This window comes from Bufo gargarizans, chromosome 3, assembly GCF_014858855.1.
Source record: "Bufo gargarizans isolate SCDJY-AF-19 chromosome 3, ASM1485885v1, whole genome shotgun sequence".
Classification (NCBI taxonomy): Eukaryota; Metazoa; Chordata; class Amphibia; order Anura; family Bufonidae; genus Bufo; species Bufo gargarizans.
The window spans coordinates 312,672,923-312,691,740 of record NC_058082.1 but is presented as its reverse complement, the minus strand read 5'-3'; positions in this window follow the sequence as shown (position 1 = coordinate 312,691,740).

Below are 18,818 nucleotides of genomic sequence, written 5' to 3'. Positions count from 1 at the left end.
CTGTCCCTGAAATGCAACTGAATTTAGACGTCTGTGTGTGTGCGAAACATCATGGCGCTGTGCTATTTTTTTACTATATTAATACACCACCACCATCACACCTCCTTTAACATACAATTTTTTGTATGCCCTTGCCAAGCTGTAAATGTGATAAAGCATGCAAAAAATGTTGATCTATGATCACATGGAATTTTAGATTTCTGCATATTTTCCACGCCAAAATCCTTGTGCAATACACATCCCATGTAAGTGAACAGAGGAGAATGGTCTTGCAGAAACCACTTAGCTGTGTAGCATTTTTCGTCCATAGAAATAAGTGCCATATCAATTATTTCAGGATGAAAAACACTGACTTGGCCGACTGAACAATAGGGCTAAACCTTGTGCAGACCTGCATCATTGCAAATTAAATCAAACCAGGTCAGTAAATACATTTACTAAAGACACCACCTACACAGGTTGCCGAATTCGTGCAATTTTCCTACACGGATTCTCGTGTGGAAAAAACGTAGCGTATTACAGTATCAGGAGTATCATGTACACTTTGCAGATTTCTTCCATGCAGCGTGGATTTCAAATATAAATAGCACATCAATTAGGTTTGCGGTTTTAGCTGCAGATTTCATCCTTTTCAATGGAAGGGCGAGATCTGTGGCAAAACCGCATTAAATCCACAATTAGAAATTGCTGATTGTGGTGCGGATATGCTACAGAAACTCACAAATCCACACATAAATTTGTTCGGATCTTTATGCCAGTCTTTATATCATATCATATGCGCTGCCAGATGATGCACCCTTACTGAAATCTACTTCAGCCCATAACTAGGAGTAGATTTTAATTGTCATTTATGCCAGGAAACTTTTGCAAAAGTCGGTTAATTTGCCCAGGCTGATGTGCCACTCTTCACGACTCCCAAGTGTCAAAAGGTGTTATAAAAACGCATTGGTTGCCTAATGTTAAATGTGCGATTTTTTCTTTATTTTTTACACCAAAAACTGCATTAACCCTTTAAGGACCCTGCCATTTTTCACCTTAAGGACCAGGCCATTTTTTGCAAATCTGACATAGGTCAATTTATGTGGTGATAACTTTAAAACGCTTTTACTTATCCAAGCCATTCTGAGATTGTTTCTTGTTACATATTGAGCTTCATGACAGTGGTAAATTTGAGTTAAAATATTTCATTTTTATTTATAAAAAAATACCAACTTTACCAAAAATTTGAAAACATTTGGAATTTTCGAAATTTTACTTTCTCCACTTTTAAAACAGATAGTGATACCCCCTAAAATAGTTATTACTTTACATTTCCCATATGTCTACTTCATGTTTGGATCATTTTGTAAATTAATCTTTTTTTTTTGGGGGGGACAAATCTTGATATTTTTCAGAAAGTTTCCAAAACCCACTTTTTGAGGACCAGTTCAGGTCTGAAGTCACTTTGTAAGGTTTACATAATAGAAGCCACCCATAAATGGCCCCATTTTAGAAACTACACCCCTCAAAGTATTTAAAACTGATTTTACAAAACTTTGTTAACCCTTTAGGTGTTCCACAAGAATAAAAAGAAAATGTAGATAAAATTTCAGCATTTCACTTTTTTGTCAGATTTTCCATTTTAATCCATTTTTCCAGTAACAAAGCCAGAGTTAACATCCAAACAAAACTCAATATTTATTGCCCTGAGTCTGTAGTTTATAGAAAATGATGATTACACTGGTAATCGGATTTTCCAGACCCCACGACAGCACCATAGAGAGATGGCTCCGCCTCCATGGACAGGAAACCTGCGGTACAAAAAGGGTGGAGCCACTCTCCCACCTCAGTGAGTTTACAGAGCATGAGAGGGACTTCCCTTTAATTTAGTCAATATTTTTGCTACACCTCTTGATACACACACAACCATCACCATAGGGAGGGAATAAGTACGGGTGCTGTCGTGGGGTCTGGAAAATCCGATTACCGGTAAGTGTAATCATCATTTTTCGCCTCCCCACGACAGCACCATAGAGAGAGATTACATATAATTATCTACTTATGGGTGGGAAACAGCTTCCAAGAGACTTCTCCCAAAAAGAAGATCAGAGACAGATTCCAGCTCTAATCTATAGTGTCTATAAAAGGTTTAAGGGGGAGATGACCAAATGGCCGCCCTACAAATCTGCTCAGTCAACACACTGGCCCTCTCCGCCTAAGAAGTAGAAACCGTACGGGTGGAATGAGCTTTGAGAGACAAAGGAGGAGAACTCTCAGACAGGGAATATGCCATAGAAATAATCTTTCTGATCCGTCTCGCAATAGAACTTTTGGAGGCAGTATTACCTTTATTAGCCCCTGCAAACAGAACAAATAGCGATGATGACTTCCTCCAGTCCTTGGTCACTTCCAGGTACTGGATAAGACATCTCCTTACATCCAAGGAGTGCAATTACCCTTCTCTATCGTCCTTTGGTTCTGTAAAAAAGACTGGAAGAACTATCTCTTGTAGCCTATTGGTCCTAGACGGAACCTTAGGTATGAATTTTGGGTGTGGCCTCAAAACTCTATCATCACGAATTATCATAAAAGGAGGATTAATAGAAATGGCCTGAATTTCACTAATTCTCCTACCCGATGTTAATGCTATCAAAATAACTAATTTCTGGGTGAGTAACTTAATAGAACATTATTCCAAAGGCTCAAATGGATGTTTAGTCAAACAATTTAACACTAAATTTAAATCCCAAGGAGGGACTCTAAGCCTCTTAACTGGAATGATCCTATCTACCGCCTTAAAGAACCTGAGAATCCAAGAATTGTGGTGTCCAATTTGATATACTGAAAACTTACAAGGCCAAGGCCTTTTCTATTCCAGTAAAGGACAGGAACCTAGTCCATATCCTAGCATAAATAACATTAGTCACTAATTTCCTGCTCTTAAGTAATGTAGAAACTAATGCTTCAGAAAACCCTTGACTGACTAGGAATGACCTTTCAAGATCCAGGCCATAAGATGTAAAGATGCAGGGTCCTTACATTCGGATGGAACACTGGGCCCTGCGACAACAGATCCAGAATCTCTGGAAGAGTCCAGGGATCCGCAATCGACATGGATCTCAGAAGAGAGAACCATGCCCTCCTCGGCCAAAAGGGGGCTATCACTATCATCTTTGATTCTTCCTCCCTTATCTTTGTGAGGACCCGTGGTAACAGTTGTAATGGAGGGAATGCATACCCCAGCTGATGATCCCATCTCTGGAGAAACGCATCCACTCCATTCGGGCACTCTTTTGGATTGCGGGAGCAGAAATCCTTTACTTTCTTTTTCTCACTGGTTGCAAATAGATCTATCAAAGGGCAACCCCAGTTTCACAATCTTTGTGAAAAATACAGGATTTAAAGACCACTCACCCTGTCTCAACTTATGCCGAAGTGCACCTGTGCTTAAGTAACCTGCTTGTACATTCTCTTTTCCCCTTATGTGAAGAGCCAAAATATGTATTATTTTCCCTTCTACTTCTCTGAATAGCATTTCTGTTTCTCTCATGAGCAATTCTGATCTGGTTCCTCCTTGATGATTTAAATAACTTCCGTACGATTGTCGGACATTACTCTGACGTGAGTGTGATGAATAACTGGTAGTGCAGCTCTTAGGGCTAATAGAACGGCTCTCAGTTCTTTTCTGTTGGAAGAGAAAGTCCTCTATCTTAGAGTCCATCTTCCCTGAACTATCTGATCCCGGAAATGGGGCCCCCAACCCCAAGGACTGACATCTAACTACCACCGGATCTGGGTAACACCAGGGAACCCCTTGATTTCAATTCTTTATATTCGTCTACCAGCTGAGGGATGCTATAGTATTTCTGGAGATCAACATTTTGGAATCCAAGGAGATCCCTTCTGACTTAATTGTCATCAGAATCTCCCTCTGAAGTTGACGAGAGTGAAACTGGGCCCACTTTACTGCTGGGATACAGGATGTTAATATCCCTAGAATTGACACAGCCCTGCGAACTGAAACCTCTGGATTTTTGAGTCTGAGTTTTTTGAATCTCCGTCTGAATCCACATCATCTTGTCTGGGGTGAGAAAAGTCCTCTGCTGAATAGAGTCCAAGCGCAGGCCCAAGAATATCTGACTCGTCCTGGGCTTGATTATGGATTTTTGTACATTTATAATCCATCCCAATCTTTCCAGAATACTTACTACTTGCTCTACCCCCTCCCGGCACCTCTCCTGCGAGTCTGCTATTATCAAGAAATCGTTGAGGTAAGGCAGAAAAAATATGTTTTCTTTTTGGATAAAGGATGCTATCTCCACTATTACGTTTGTAAATATTCTTGGTGCCATCGAGAGGCCAAACAGCATGGCCTGAAACTGGAAGTGATTGAGATTTTTCCCCATCATTAGCTACCCTGAGGAATTTCTAATAGAATGGATGGATGGGAATGTGATGATAAGCATCCTTAAGGTTTATAACCGCCATAAAACATCCCGGAAACACCAGGTGGATCACTAATCTAATCTTCTCCATCTTGAATTTTCTTACCACCAGAAACTTGTTTAGTTGTTTCAAATTTATGATTGTGCGAAAAGACCCATCTGGTTCTTTCACCAGAAACCGTGTTGAGTAAAATCCTTTTGTTCGTTCTTCTTCTGGGACGGCGATTAAAACGTTCTTGTCTAATAACTTTATAACTTCTGTTTCTATTCCTGGAGATGCTCTTGTGATTATGAACTTTTCCAGAGGTTTTCTTTTGAATTCCAGTCTCAGACCCTCTTCTAGTAGTCTTTTTTACCCAACCTCCTGCTACATCTCCCCAGGCAGGAAGAAAGTATTTTAACCTTCCTCCCACTTGATGCCTGGTGTCATTGCTTGGACTGCTTACCTGACTGAGAGGAAGCACTCCTGAACATGAAGCCTTTGTTACTTGTGGGTCTAGATCTGATGTTCTGATCCCTCTCACCCGACTGCCTTTTTCCTTGAAATCTGTTAGATGCCTGAAAGGGTCGTCTGTAACTTTTAAACTGAGAAAAGGTGGACTCTTGCGGCAATCTCTTCTTCCTACCCGCAGCCTTTTCCAGAAGAGTGTCTAATTCAGGCCCAAAAAGAAATTGACCTTGACAGGGAATACTACAAAGCCTGTTTTAAGGATACATCTCCCCCTCTCCAGATCTTTAGCCATAAAGCACGGCAAGCTGAATTGGAGATGGAAGATGCCCTGGCCGCCAATCTTACCGCCTCTGCCGAAGCGTCCGCTATAAAATCAATTGCTTTTTGAAAGGTTGGCAAGGATGATAAAATCTGTTCTCTTGGACATTTTTCTCTAATTTGACCCTCTAGCCTGTCCAACCAAATTGTCATGGATCTAGCAGTTACCGTAGTTGCTACATTAGGTCTGAAAGATGAAGCTGCTGCCTCCCAAGTATTTTTTAGGCATGCATCTATCTTCTTATATAGGGGATCTATAGGGGATCTTTCAAGAACCCCATATCTTCAAAGGGCAAGGATGATCTTCTAGAGATTCTAGATATAGTAGCATCTAATTTTGGGGCCTTGTCCCAAGAAATTGAGGCTTCTTCTTCAAACAGATACTTTCTTTTGAAATTTTTTGTAATAAAGGCTTTTTTATCTGGCTTCTTCCATTCCTTCTCAATGATTTCTGCTATACTTTTATGCAAAGGAAAACACCTACGTTTCTTCTCACGTAGACCCTCAAACACTGAGTCTGCCACCGACTTATCCTCCTTAACTTCTTCCAATTCAAGGGTAGAACGTATTGCTTTAAGTAGCCTGTCAGTGTCTGCTACCGAACACAGGAATTTGCTATTGTTTTCTTCCTCTGAAGAAGATCAATCTTCCGAGTTGTCCCCCTCACTATCCTCTGAAGACTCATACTGTTCCCCAGCTTTCTTCTGTTTTTACCAGATTTGAGGGAATATTTCACTTCTGATCTAATTAACACTCTAATTTCTTCCATAAAATTAGGAAACTCCTCAGCCACCGTTTTTTCAATACATTGTTGACACATTTTTTTCATATAGGAAAATGATAGGGGGCATCTGCAAATTGCACATTCCTTTTTTTTCTCTTCGTCATAACCTTTTTAGGCGCCATCTAGAAAAAAATTAACCATATTTTAGAATTGTATAAACAGTTTGCACACTTACCCCAGCAGAAGTGTCTATACCGGTGCCTGTGTCTCCGTCTCTACCGATTCTGACCTCTTTTCTCCTTCCATAATATACAGTCGTTCCTGGTAAAAAATATGGAGGCTCTTTAAGAATCATATGCTGAGGAGGGACAGCACCTCTTACCTGAGAGTTCCACTGACCCAGGAGAGCATCCACCATCGCAGGACCCACCAAGGAAAAAAGTTCTCCAGGCCAAAAAGTAAAATATCCCAATGCTTTTCTAACGGAGTAAATACAATGTTATTCTAGGACATCAGCTATCTCCACGCTGAGCGCCTTCATTTTATCTGACCGGAAGCGCTAGCTGGTGGAACTCATGCTCCCGGCGGAAATGACGTCCTAATCTCACGATGGCTCTCCTTCACGCGCCTCCGGCTGCACTGCCGATCTGCATCTACAGCGTCCCCATCCTGAGCGCCTGGAACTCCGAATCCCCCTGGGCTGGTTCCATCTGTCATGCTTCCAGCGTTGTCACACTCCCTTTGAGGGACTTGCGCCATCCTGCCCAGGGAAACAGACAGTAGCCGTAGACCACCACCTATTTCTCTGATCCTAACAGCCCAAACTATGGGCGATAGATCAAGGCAGGTAAGCTCCACATAACCCTCTAGGCTTTCCTAGGACTTCCATGCCATGAGCAACCTAAAAGGAAAACACTGCAGGTTTCCACTGCAGGAACAGGAAACCTCACCTTTTTTGTACTGCAGGTTTCCTGTCCATGGAGGCGTAGCCATCTCTCTATGGTGCTGTCGTGGGGAGGGGAAACCGCCCCATATGTGGTCGTAAACTGCTGTACGGGCACATGGCAGGCTGCAGAAGGAAAGGAACGCCATATGGTTTTTGGAGGGCAGATTTGACTGGGAAAATTTGAAGTTGCCATGTCACATTTGAAGACCTCCTGATGCATCCCTAGAGTAGATACTAAAAAATAAATAAAAAAAATTGGAAACTACGGGATAAGGTGGCAGTTTTGTTGGTACTATTTTAGGGTACATATGATTTTTGGTTGCTCTATATTACACTTTGTGAGGCAAGGTAAGAAGAAAGATGAAAATTACTCTTACCGGTAATTTGATTTTCCTTCAGCCTTCACAACGGCACCATCTGGAGGATATCCCGCCTTCCCAGGGACAGGAAACAACTGTAAGATCAGCCAATAAAAGGTCCCCTCCCTCTTACCTCTCCAGTTAATAACCTAGGACTCAGAAGTAGATGCCAAACATTTAATAAGGTTCCACATAAACAAACAAGAACAAGGTGGACTTGCTTCAGAGAAGAAAAAAAAAGGCTTTTTAACAAGAGAACTGATAAACAAGACTACACATATGTGTGTGTACATCCAGCGCATAATTATATATTCCCATATATATATATATATATATATATATATATATACAGTACAGACCAAAAGTTTGGACACACCTTCTCATTCAAAGAGTTTTCTTTATTTTCATGACTATGAAAATTGTAGATTCACACTGAATGCATCAAAACTATGAATTAACACATGTGGAATTATATACATAACAAAAAAGTGTGAAACAACTGAAAATATGTCATATTCTAGGTTCTTCAAAGTAGCCACCTTTTGCTTTGATGACTGCTTTGCACACTCTTGGCATTCTCTTGATGAGCTTCAAGAGGTAGTCACCTGAAATGGTCTTCCAACAGTCTTGAAGGAGTTCCCAGAGATGCTTAGCACTTATTGGCCCTTTTGCCTTCACTCTGCGGTCCAGCTCACCCCAAACCATCTTGATTGGGTTCAGGTCCGGTGACCGTGGAGGCCAGGTCATCTGGCGCAGCACCCCATCACTCTCCTTCATGGTCAAATAGCCCTTACACAGCCTGGAGGTGTGTTTGGGGTCATTGTCCTGTTGACAAATAAATGATGGTCCAACTAAACGCAAACCGGATGGAATAGTATGCCGCTGCAAGATGCTGTGGTAGCCATGCTAGTTCAGTATGCCTTCAATTTTGAATAAATCCCCAACAGTGTCACCAGCAAAGCACCCCCACACCATCACACCTCCTCCTCCATGCTTCACGGTGGAAACCAGGCATGTATAGTCCATCCATTCACCTTTTCTGCGTCGCACAAAGACACGGTGGTTGGAACCAAAGATCTCAAATTTGTACTCATCAGACCAAAGCACAGATTTCCAATGGTCTAATGTCCATTCCTTGTGTTCTTTAGCCCAAACAAGTTCTCAAACTCTTCTGCTTGTTGCCTGTCCTTAGCAGTGGTTTCCTAGCAGATATTCTACCATGAAGGCCTGATTCACAGTCTTCTCTTAACAGTTGTTCTAGAGATGTGTCTGCTGCTAGAACTCTGTGTCGCATTGACCTGGTCTCTAATCTGAGCTGCTGTTAACCTGCGATTTCTGAGGCTGGCGTCTCAGATGAACTTATCCTCCGTAGCAGAGGTGACTCTTGGTCTTCCTTTCCTGGGGCGGTCCGCATGTGAGCCAGTTTCTTTGTAGCGCTTGATGGTTTCTGTGACTGCACTTGGGGATACTTTCAAAGTTTTCCCAATTTTTCGGACTGACTGACCTTCATTTCTTAAAGTAATGATGGCCACTCGTTTTTCTTTACTTAGCTGCTTTTTTCTTGCCATAATACAAATTCTAACAGTCTATTCAGTAGGACTATCAGCTGTGTATCCACCTGACTTCTCCACAAGGCAACTGATGGTCCCAACCCCATTTATAAGGCAAGAAATCCCACTTATTCAACCTGACAGGGCACACCTGTGAAGTGAAAACCATTTCAGGTGACTACATCTTGAAGCTCAACAAGAGAATGCCAAGAGTGTACAAAGCAGTAATCAAAGCAAAAGGTGGCTACTTTGAAGAACCTAGAATATGACATAGTTTCTGTTGTTTCACACTTTTTTGTTATGTATATAATTCCACATGTGTTAATTCATAGTTTTGATGCCTTCAGTGTGAATCTACAATTTTCATATTCATGAAAATCAAGAAAACTCTTTGAATAAGAAGGTGTGTCCAAACTTTTGGTCTGTACTGTATATATATATATATATATATATATATATATATATTGGGTGGGAATTCCTTGTGCCTTTGTGGAGGCTAAAGGAAAATCCAATTACCGGTAAGAGTAATTTTCATCTTTTCCCCACACCTCCACAATGGCACCACCTAGCGGAATAACAGAGGAAACATATCAGGGTGGGACAACAGCAGATAAGACCTTGCGGTCGAAGGATAAGTCTTTATTGAAAGAGATGTCAAGCTTATAATGTCTGAAAAAGGTACAAGGGCTAGACCAGGTAGCAGCCCGACAGATTTCTTCCAGAGAGGCTGAGGCTCCTTCAGCCCAAGACGCTGCCATTGCTTTAGTGGAGTGAGCCTTCAGCATAGGCGGACACCTTCAGTCTCTTAAGCTAGAACGATGCAAGCCTTAATCCATCTGGAAATAGAAGCTTTGCTAGCCGCCTTCCCTCGAAGTCCCAGATACTGCACTAACAGTTGGTTAGGTTTTCTTAGATCTTTTTCTGATCCTGCCTGAGAACAAAAGGAGGAAAGAGTAATTTCTTGTTGACAGTGGAATTTGGTTACTACCTTAGGGAGGAATGTTTTAATATAATTCTATCCTCTAATGCTGCAAGGTAGCCTGGATCTCCCCCACTCTCCTTGCTGTAGTAATGGCCAACAAGAATACAGTTTTAAGTGTCAGTATCCTTAATAGAATCTCATCAATGGGCTCAAAGGGAGGATGCATCAGTTTAGATAGGACTAAATTTAAGTCCCAAGGAGGGAACGAAGATCTAACTTTGGGGCGAATCCTACTAGCTCCCTTAAGAAATCTTTTGACAACATTTAGGACTGTAAATTTGGTGCCCAAAAAAGCGCTTAGAGACTACTGGACCCTGGTGTAGAAGATCCGAAAGGAGTGGGAGAATCCGAAAATCTCCCCCCCCCCCCGCTAGGCTCTTTAGTAATGGGAACCATGCCCTCCTGGGCCTGAAAGGAGTTATCAAGATTATTTGAACTTTCTCCTCTATGATTTTGGTTATGACCTTTGGTATAAGAGGGAATGGCGGGAAGGCATAGAGAAGTTCCTGAGGCCAAGATGTTGATAAGGCGTCCACTTTAAGGGGTTGGTCTAGAATGGATAGGGAGTAGAAATTTGACACTTGTCTGTTTTTCCTCTAGGCGAATAAATCGACTTTTGAAGTGCCCCATCTGGCACAAATCTGACTGAAGACTTGTGAATTTAGACTCCACTCTCCCTCTTTTAATTGGTCACTGCTCAGGAACTCTCCTACGAGATTTTCTTGCCCTTTTACGTGGGTTGCCGATAGGGACAACAGGTTTTTCTCGGCCCAACCAAGGATTCTTTCTGCCACTGAGGATAGTAGGCAAATTCTCGTTCCCTCCTGCTTGTTCAGATAGGCCACTGTAGTGGAGTTGTCTGAGAGAACTTTTACATTCCTCTGATGAATTGAGGGAGCGATGGCTTTTAGGGCTTCCCAGACCGCACTTAGTTCTTGCATATTGGTGTTGAAGCTCTGTCTTCCATAGGCCCTGCTTTAAGGCCATTGCTGGCATCGGTTGCAATGTGTCATACCTCTTCTATATAAAAAGGATCTTCATATAAAAGAAAGGATAAAAATAAAAATAAAAATGATATTATCCTTCAGGCGGACATAAACACACCTCTAAGTTCTTTTTATCAAGTATCCTAATTTGATTTGTGCAAGCAGTGAAACAAGGGTCAATTGTATATGCAAAAATATATAATCGTTTATTATAAAAACAAAGAATACAAAACAATACAATTGCAAAACAAATAATGAAGTTACAAAATAACACCCAAAATGTACCACACGGTGGTGTTAACACACCCCTATCTGATCAGCACGGTATGATTTAGTGATTTATGACAACCAGTGTCATACTTTTAACAAACAGACTCATATACCAAGAGAAACTTAGGATCTTCTGTTTATCAAACAGGCTATAACAATAAAACACGGATTATACAGGAAAATAACTGTTATCCCTTGACTCTGTTTTCCTATGACCAATCAAAAATATATGATATTAATATGATAAAATATTCAACTCGGCAATCAGACTACGGAAAATAACTTTCCAAGGGTTTAGTCCTCTTTTCAAATAATGTCAGATCTTCCATTAACAATATGCATCTTTGCTAAGAGAATAATCAGCATTATGGAGGCACCTAACACTATATATATTCCCACAGCATGGGAACTCTTGGCTGTATACCGAGAGAAATATCTTATTAATATCACGAGTAGTAAACAAAGGTAGACAGAGTACCGGGTCAAAGGTAGACAGAGTTCAGATGGGATCAGTTCTGAAGAACTTTCCTAGTAATCCAAAAAGTATAATCCAAGTTTCTTCTGGTAAAGTTTTTCTTTTTGTTTGAATGAATGGATGGATGGATCTATGGCTTAATATGGATCAATATGGATCTTTGGATCTATATGACTCTCCCTTGCTACTCTGCACACGAGTAATTATTCCCCCCCCTTATCTAAGAATCATCCCCTTTAGATTGGGAATCCCTACTCAGGTAAGGTGGGTGTATTCGCATGCTAATAACACCATGATGTCATATCAACTGCTAATATGGTATAGAACAAATAATGAAATAATATAATATTGTCCATCTGCCTCCAGATGGCACTGCGGTATTGCAGATGAACATCACAACTTTTAAGCATTAAAATCAAATAATAAATTAAGCATTAAAATCTAATAATACGTTCTCATGACCTCTTTGACCCTTTAACATACATCATTGAGGAAGGTCTTTTCCTGACACTTTTAATTACCTATATCCTGGACTTATTGGAGTTGGCTGTCTTCTCCTATCTTTTTGAAATATAGGTTGACTTGATGAAAATTGTATATAACGGCTTTGATGCTTGGCATTGGAACTTGTACATTTCACTTATCTACATCCATGAATAACTATTGTTTTGAAATAACATTTACTCTTCTCAGAAATCCAATTAACATAAACTTACTTCAACATTTCTGTACCTTCTACAATACCTTCTAAACGATAAATACATGGTATAACATATATATAAATCGATACATTGTTACACATAGATAACACATTATATGAATTATTGATTAACATATGTTGTAAACTAAATATACCATACAGAGATATATATAATATAATTATGAATATATAAGTTGAACCTCATACAGCAGGTGTGCCTCAAGGATATGAATCCTTATCAAGTCATTGCTTATCCACCAAATAACCTTGTTCCCTTCAGACAGACATGTCTTAGGAAGTTGGTTCACTCCTTACAGATAATCCCATATCTTTAGTAATAACTTTTAAATACAATGTCCGTTTATGTTCATAATTATTTTTATATAAACTGAACTTACCATGAACTCATTTTGGCTTCCTCAGCCATATAATAGAACTTTGGTTCAGGCTGATTTTATTCTTAAAGGCAATGATATGAGCATTCATTTTGATTATAATGTCATTAGATAATATTGTATACGTATGAAAATGCACAACAAATGACTATCTGGTTTGTCTGTCGCCACTCTACCCCCCAGGAGAGATTTGTCTGGTTTGTCCACCAGGATATTGAGATTTTTACCTGTGATTGAATTTTTATATTCTTGCTTAGGGAAGATGTGTTTTTTGTAATTCTTGAGTGGGGCTGGGCCCATTTTACTGATGGAATTGTCAAGGTCATGAGCCCCAGAATAGTTATTATCTCCCTGAATGAGGATACTTTTTGCCGCTGGAATTTCCTGATGTTGGAGCGAAGATTTTGCCGCTTCTGATCCGGAAGGAAGGTGGTCATCACTTGAGAATACAGCAATACTCCTAAAAAGGTTCTCTTTTGTGAGGGGAGAAGGCAGGATTTTTGTTGGTTTATTATCCAGCCCAGGTCTGCAAGGGTGACCAATATTTTCTGAAGCTGATACTGAAGAAGATTTTTTGATAGGGCTGCAATTAGGAAGTCGTCCAAGTATGGGATGAACAGGATTTCTGCCAGATGAAAAAATGTTGCAACTTCCGCCAAGACCCTTCAGGCTGAGCAGAGGCCAAATGGCAGAACGTGAAACTAGAAGTGATGGAGGGTCCCCTGTAACCACACTGCCATCCTCAGAAACTTCTGGTCTTTCTTCTGAATTGGGACATGATAATAAGCATCTACAAGGTCTAACTTTATCATAATACAGTTCTTTGACAGTAGATTGATGATGGATTTTACCGTTTCCATCTTGAACTTTTTGTAAAGAATATACCCGTTTAAAATTTTCAGATTTATTATTGCTCTGAAGGTTCCGTTCGGCTTCCTCACTAGGAAGATTGGAAAATAAGCACGGGAATTATGGCTTCCTTCTTTAAGAGGAGAAAAATCTGTTGGTCCATTGCCTCTTGATCTTCTCCTTCTAGTCTGGAGTTTACCATGTACAGTTGCAAGAAAAAGTATGTGAACCCTTTAAAGTGATATGGATTTCTGAACAAATTGGTCATAAAATGTGATCTGATCTTCATCTAAGTCACAATTGACAATCACAGTCTGCTTAAACTAATAACACACAAAGAATTAAATGTTACCATGTTTTTAATGAACACACCATGTAAACATTCACAGTTCAGGTGGAAAAAGTATGTGAACCCCTAGACTAATGACATCTCCAAGAGCTAATTGGAGTAAGGTGTCAGCCAACTGGAGTCCAATCAATGAGATGAGATTGGAGGTGTTGGTTACAGCTGCCCTATAAAAAAAACACACACCAGTTCTGGATTTGCTTTTCACAAGAAGCATTGCCTGATGTAAATGATGCCTCGCACAAAAGAGCTCTCAGAAGACCTACGATTAAGAATTGTTGACTTGCATAAAGCTAGAAAGGGTTATAAAAGTATCTCCAAAAGCCTTGATGTTCATCAGTCCACGGTAAGACAAGTTGTCTATAAATGGAGAAAGTTCAGCACTGCTGCTACTTTCCCTAGGAGTGGCCGTCCTGTAAAGATGACTGCAAGAGCACAGCGCAGACTGCTCAATGAAGTGAAGAAGAATCCTAGAGTGTCAGCTAAAGACTTACAAAAGTCTCTAGCATATGCTAACATCCCTGTTAGCGAATCTACGATATGTAAAACACTAAACAAGAATGGATTTCATGGGAGGATACCACAGAGGAAGCCACTGCTGTCCAAAAAAACCTGGATGTTCCACAGCAGTACTGGCAAAATATTCTGTGGACAGATGAAACCAAAGTTGAGTTGTTTGGAAGAAACACACTATGTGTGGAGAAAAAGAGGCACAGCACACCAACATCAAAACCTCATCCCAACTGTGAAGCATGGTGGTTGGGGCATCATGGTTTGGGGCTGCTTTGCTGCCTCAGGGCCTGGACGGATTTCTATCATCAAAGTAAAAATGAATTCCCAAGTTTATCAAGACATTTTGCAGGAAAACTTAAGGCCATCTGTCCACCAGCTGAAGCTCAACAGAAGATGGGTGTTGCAACAGGACAACAACCCAAAGCATAGAGGTAAATCAACAACAGAATGGCTTAAACAGAAGAAAATACGCCTTCTGGAGTGGCCCAGTCAGAGTCCTGACCTCAACCCAATTTAGATGTTGTGGCATGACCTCAAGAAAGTGACTCACACCAGACATCCCAAGAATATTGCTGAACTGAAACAGTTTTGTAAAGAGGAATGGTCAAGAATTGCTCCTGACCGTTGTGCATGTCTGATCTGCAACTACAGGAAGTTTATGCATATGCTGTGAAGATACGAGATGTGCAGCACCTGAAACTACGGATACTGGAAGCCTGTGCTAGCATTTCTCCTGCGGTGTTGCTATCAGTGTGTGAAGAGTGGGAGAAGAGGGTTGCATTGACAATCCAACACAATGGGCAGCACATTGAACACATTTTGTAAGTGGTCAGTAACTTGTAAATAACTCATGAAAGAATAGTTACGTTAAAACCAAGCACACCATTGGTTTTCTTGTGAAATCCCCAATAAGTTTGATGTGTCACATGACCCTCTTCCTATTGAAAAAACAAAAGTTGGATTCAAAATGGCTGACTTTAAAATGGCCGCCATGGTCACCACCCATCTTGAAAAGTTTCCCCCCTCACATATACTAATGTGCCACAAACAGGAAGTTAATATCACCAACCATTCCCATTTTATTAAGGTGTATCCATATAAATGGCCCACCCTGTACTTTTATAATAAGTAAAAAACACAGATTTATATAGTGATCACCTGAAAGTCAGGGGCCTAGGGGCTTACTTGGGCCATTTTTATATAGGGTAACGTTCCGGACGGGGTTGCTCTTATCAGGGCGGGTGGTCTGAGGTTAGGCTATCAGGGCCAGAATAGCACCCCCTTGTAGGGCAATATCAGGGACAGTTCTTTGCCCACCCTGTCCTTCAATATCACATCATCATCTAGCCCAGGGATAGATGTTTTTTTCTTTCACTCCGGGATTCAAAGATGTGCACTGGAACCCCCCGGATTGTGGTAGGACATATGGTTTCTGATTTGGTGCCGCCGAGCACTTGTTATTGTCTACCACATCTATGCTTTTTGCTAAAATTTTAATAATTACATTTATTTTCATTTTGAGGGATATCTTTTCCATTCACACGTCTGCAAAATGGGTCCGCATCTGTTCCGCAATTTTGCGGAACAAGTGCAGACCCATTCATTTTCAATAGGGCCAGCTGAATTAATGAATAATTTATAGAGGGATCATAAAGTCTAGAGTTTTCCAGCAGAATTGACCCTTTAAAACATAACTTTTACTTAATTATACTAATAAAATTATACCACGTTAGTGATTCACCAATGAAAAAATCTTGTGAATCAAATGATAATCCAAAGGATAAGGAATATTTAGACGGGGTGACCAACCATTGATATGGTTATGAAGGTTGGTGTACACAGGGCAGCATTGGGGAGTATTGGAGTATCTAACCTGTCCCTACACTCGCCCTGAATAAATCCTCAGCCCAGGGACGTCCCCTAGTGGTGGAGACTCCCTGTCCTTGTACCTGGACTGACTGCCCTATGTACACCCTCCTCTCAATGAACAATACCACGGTACCCCATAGAACGACGGGTATTTTCTGTGTCACAGGTAGGTTAATACCTGTATAGACAACAGCCCATGTAGATAGAAAGATGAAAAGTACAGTTGGTGTGGAGGTGTAGATATCACCTATGACACCATATAGAAAAGCCAACAAAGGGGCGTCACGGTAGCAATACGCTCCCAGGCTAATTCTCACAAAAAGCCTGACGCGTTTCCCCTATTTCTAGGTTCATCAGGGGGCAAAAAAACAGTCATGGGTGAACCGTCATAGTGAAATAAAGATAATGTATAGATATACTCATGAAACAGATGGAGGACACAGGACCAGAGACGCAGACAATAATGTGTGTAGGACCAAGGGGACCATTGGATATATCCCACCTGTAAATGGAAGATAGAGAAATATCAGGGTAGGAGCTTGATTCAAATTTACTTATACTTCCACCCCCTAGGTAACTGTGACACTTCCTTAATATCCTAGACGGTCAGATAAACCAGAAGCCCATTAAGATAAGGGCCAACACAGTGTCCAAGAAGCTGTAAAAAATATAGTATAAAGCTCCATTGCATGCCAGAGTTGTAACCTGCCAAATAAGATCACAAGGTCCTTACTCACGTTTACTTGCGTTTTGGCATCATCCTGTGCCTCCAGGAAAAAAAAATAGAACATGTCCTATTCTTGTCCGCAATTGCAGACACGATTAGGCATTTTCTATTATAGTGCCGGCGATGTGCGGTCCGCAAATTGCAGAATGCACATTGCAGGTGTCCGTGTTGTGCACTTACGGACGTGTGAATGGACTCTCATAGTAACATTATTAAAGGTTACGTTTTATCTTTATGTATATTCTAATGGATTGCCTTCCTTGTACAATGTTATAATATACTTTCTATGTTAGAAAGTAAATTATAGTGCATTTGTATTGTGTGGCAGTTGTTTGTGGTTCTGCTGCGATACTGCAGGTATATATAGGGACAAGTGCTATTGGAACAAATCATTTCTACTGGTGTGAAATACCAGTCGTCCCCCAAAAAAACTGATTAAAGCGGGGTGTTATATACCAATATACTTTCTTTATAGTGCAGTTGGGTACTGTATAGAGCATTTGTGCATGTGAAAAATTATATTGCAGATATTTTGCATTGAAAAAAATTGTCATTGTCCATGTTGTGGGACTATTTGTGCACTTCTAGTAATTATTTATTGGCTGCAAATATGAGCTGAAGGTCTTTCTGATTCGTCTCCCTTTAAAATGAATGGGACCCGCTGCGAACCATCCTGGCAGATGTTCATCCATCACGTCAGGTCTATTACGTCTCTGGGGACGAAAGGAGCGCCTTTGATGATAGAATTTAGATTCCATCGGGAAACCTTTTTTTCTGTCTGACACTTTTTCAAGTATATCGTCCAGTGCAGTGCCAAATACCCGATTGCCCTCGCATGGTAAAGAACATAATTTATTTTTAGATGCTGTATCACCAGACCAGGACCTTAACCAGATCACTCTGCAAGATGCATTGGATAGTGCGGCTGTTTTTGCTGCTAACTTTAACATATCAGCCGCAGCATCGGACAGGAAATTGGAGGTATGCTTTAAAGGGAGTCTGTCACCAACCTGACCGGTTTTAAACCAATCACATAGTTCAGTGGGACACAAAGACATGACGCAGATGGTACCTTTGTTTCATTTTTCAGATCATCCAAAAATCGCCCAAAAAGTCGTTTTTATGATATGCTAATGAATCGTCCCAAGTGCCATGGGGCAGAGAGTTTGCTGAAAGTGCCCAAGTTCCCCCACCTCACTCGTGCCCCCAGTAAGCTCAGGCCAGCCCTGTGACATCATATTTCCCTATAGGCCGTTCGTGCATCACAGAGATATGCAGTGCGCATGTGCTGATTTTACGCCAGTGACTGGCGCATGGGCATTGCATATCTCTGTGCCTCTTTTCCCTTTGGGCAGAACACTGCACATACCCAGGCCCGGCAGCAATGTGCGAACGGCCTATAGGGATATATGATGTTACAGAGCCACAGGGCTCTCCGGAGTTTACTGAGGGGCAGCGTTAGGTGCGAATCAGTCAGGGGAACTTGGACACTTTCAGCAAACTCTCCGCCCCTGGGCACTTGCGACGGCTCGTTAGCATATGATAAAAACCGACTTTTTGGGCAATTTGGATGATCTGAAAATCAAAACAAAGGTACCATCTGTGTCATGTCTTTGTGTCCCACTGAACTATGTGATCGGTTCAAAACCAGTCAGGTTGGTGACAGACTCCCTTTAACATTGGGATGGAAGCCAGAATATCTTCTCTGGGAGTACCGGACTCAATGTGTTCTAACTGTCCTAACCACAAGGACCAGGTCCTGGCTGTATAGGTCGCTGATTTATTATTATTTTTTTTTATTAAGGGAAACGGCCAGGTGCATAATAGCCAGAATAAGTGCAAAATTACACCCAACATAATACATAGGGAGGAGGCTTACTGGGCTACAGGGCCTGGAGACACACGTGGGTTTTCTGGAGGTATTGCTCTTCCCC